Below are 2,877 nucleotides of genomic sequence, written 5' to 3' on the forward strand. Positions count from 1 at the left end.
TTTATATATATTTTTACCCCATGTTTAATGTATTTTATGGATGATTTCCTATTAGAATTGGTGAATTTGATGCTCTTAATGCTTTAATTTCATGTTTTATACTTAGGAGAGCATAGGAGAGAGAAAGGAATGAGAAACGGGCAAAAACTGAAGAGAATGGGCCAAAGTACGAAATCAACATGGCCTGGACCTCCTCACATGGGCAGACCACACAGCGGTGTCAATTTGGCAGGCTCGAGCACAGCCTGAAGTAATCGCACATGGGTGTGTTACACGGGCGTGTCCCTGCCGAGCCCAAGTTGAGTCCAATTTAGAAAAGGCTAATTTTGAGGGCTCTTAGGCATTCCAAAGCCTATAAATACAACCTAAAGGAAGAAGAAAAGGGAGGCACAGAATAGGGAGTAAGGAATTACTCCAAGGAAGCCGATTGATCCATTTCAGAGGCTAGATTCACCATCAAGACTGAAGATCTCTCCTAAATTTCTCCTTCAGGAGTTTTGGGTTTTCTTTATGTTTTGTATTCTTTATTATTTTAAGATGTTTTCCTTTTTAGTTATAAACTAAAACCCCTAAATACCTAAAGGGAATGAAACCTAAGACGAATCTTGTTATTATTTTCTGAATTATATGATAAATATTTAACTTGTTCTTAATTCTTGTTTTGATATCCCAGGATACTGATTCAAGATAAGCTCTTATTCAGAGGAGGAATAGACCTTGTCTAAGAGTACATTTTTCATAATTAAGTGGAGTTGATTGCGCGCCTAGACATAGGGTGACAAGATTTTACCGGATTAGGGTGAAACCTAATAAGGGGATCCATAGATCGAGTTAATGCAACCCTAGGGTGTTAATTAGAGAAAGGTATCAATTATTCAATCTAGGGATTAGACGTTATTAGTCTTGAATAGGGATAATAACATAACTTAGGAATCTCTACGGAACAAGTTAAATGAATAAATCGTCCGATTTGGAGCCAGAATAACAAGTACAGTCTAGGTGGATTTTTCCTTAGGTATTGTCTTAATTCAATCTATTTTTCCAAAAGCAATTCCCCAATTTCATTCTCTTTGAATGCTTAGTTTAGATAATTAGTTAGTTAAAATAAAAACCTCTTTATTCTTAGGCTAGATAATAAAAAGACAGTCATTACTAGTACTTTTAGTTCCCTTGGGTTCGACAATCCGGTCTTGCTAAAACTATACTACTGTTCGATAGGTACACTTGCCTACATCGCGATAATATTTAGTTTCAAGAACGATTAATTATAAATATTTAAAACTTATCACGAAATAACGCGATCAAGTTTTTGGCGCCGTTGTCGGGGAACTAAAATATTAGGAACAATTAATTTTTATTACTTTAGCCATTTATTTTTCTTGCAATCTAATTTTATTTTTAATATTATTCTAATTTTCTAATTTTCTTTTTCTTTCTTCTGACAGGTTTTTATGGTTTATGACTAGAAGAAACCCGTCAGGACCACTACTTTTGGACGAAGAAATCGATCGCTCAGTTCGCAGAAACCAAAGAGAAATAAGGTGAAGCCTAAGATACATAGAGAATGAGCAAGAAGACGATACTCAACCCCCAAGCAAAGAGATGGCTGAAAACCAAGACAATCAGCTACCTCCTGCAATTACGATTAATCAAAATCCTGCCCCACGTATGATTTTGCTAAACCTTCTTTAACAGGAACTGAATCGAGCATAGTTAGACCTGCTGTAGGTGCAAATACTTTTGAACTAAAACCTAACACTATTCAAATGATACAGCAATTTGTTCAGTTTGATGGTTTGCAGGATGAAGATCCCAACGCTCACTTAGCAAACTTTTTGGAACTATGCGATACATTTAAAATTAATGGCGTTTCTAATGATGCCATTTGTCTTCGTGTATTCCCTTTCTCATTAAGGAACAAAGCTAAACAGTGGTTGAACTCATTGCCACAAGGGTCAATTACTACTTAGGAACAAATGACCGAAAATTTTTTACTAAAATATTTTTCGCCGACTAAAACGGCTAAATTTCGTAATGATATCTTTTCTTTTATGCAGATGGATTTAGAAACACTCTACGATGCATGGGAGAGATACAAGGACCTTTTGAGAAGGTGCCCTCACCATGGGTTACCGTTTTAGCTTCACGTTCAAACATTCCATAATGGCCTGAATCCTTCGACTCGGCAAATGGTTGATGTAGCTACTGGCGAAACCATCAATAATAAAACACCTGAAGATGCGTATGAGTTCATAAAGGAGATGTCATTGAATAACTATTAGTGGTAAGTCATGTGGACAAAGCCAACAAAAATAGCCGGTGTTTATAACGTCGATTCGGTCACCATGCTCTCTAATCAGGTAGAACTCTTGAATAAAAAGATTGATGGTTTTCTTAGTTCTTCACAGGTTCACCTAGTAATGCAGTGCGAAGCCAATTGAGGTGGAACAAGCCATTCGGAATACCAACCTTATGGCCACAACATCGATAACGAGTAATTAAATTACATGGGTAATAATCCTCGACCTCAAAACAATCCTTATAGTAATACTTACAATGCAGGTTGGAGGAACCCCCCAATTTCTTGTGGGGCAGTCAAGGAAGTCAAAGACCCCAACCACGTCCAGGTTACCAATAACCACCCTACCAACAGGAAAAGAAACCGAACCTTAAAGAGATGCTCACAAAGTTTATCTTGATGTTAGAAACCCGTTTCTAGAACATCGAGACAGCACTTAAAAATTAACAAGCATCGATCCAAGGGCTCGAAACTTAGATAGGCCAACTTTCCAAACTAATTTCCGAACGACCACAAGGTAGCTTGCCAAGTAACACTGAACTTAACCCAAGGGAATAGCTCAACGCGGTTAATGTTCA

The 2,877-nt window shown here is 37.3% G+C and overlaps 1 non-coding gene across 1 annotated transcript; it reads right to left on the reverse strand.

Annotated features, from left to right (window-relative positions):
- Window positions 1–2,024: 2,024 nt before the first annotated feature.
- LOC121205771 (small nucleolar RNA R71) lies at window positions 2,025–2,131 on the reverse strand. The gene has a single exon (XR_005900846.1). It is a non-coding gene; the product is annotated as a small nucleolar RNA R71 (small nucleolar RNA).
- Window positions 2,132–2,877: the final 746 nt, after the last annotated feature.

The sequence above is a fragment of the Gossypium hirsutum genome, chromosome A08, assembly GCF_007990345.1.
Source record: "Gossypium hirsutum isolate 1008001.06 chromosome A08, Gossypium_hirsutum_v2.1, whole genome shotgun sequence".
Taxonomy (NCBI): domain Eukaryota; kingdom Viridiplantae; phylum Streptophyta; class Magnoliopsida; order Malvales; family Malvaceae; genus Gossypium; species Gossypium hirsutum.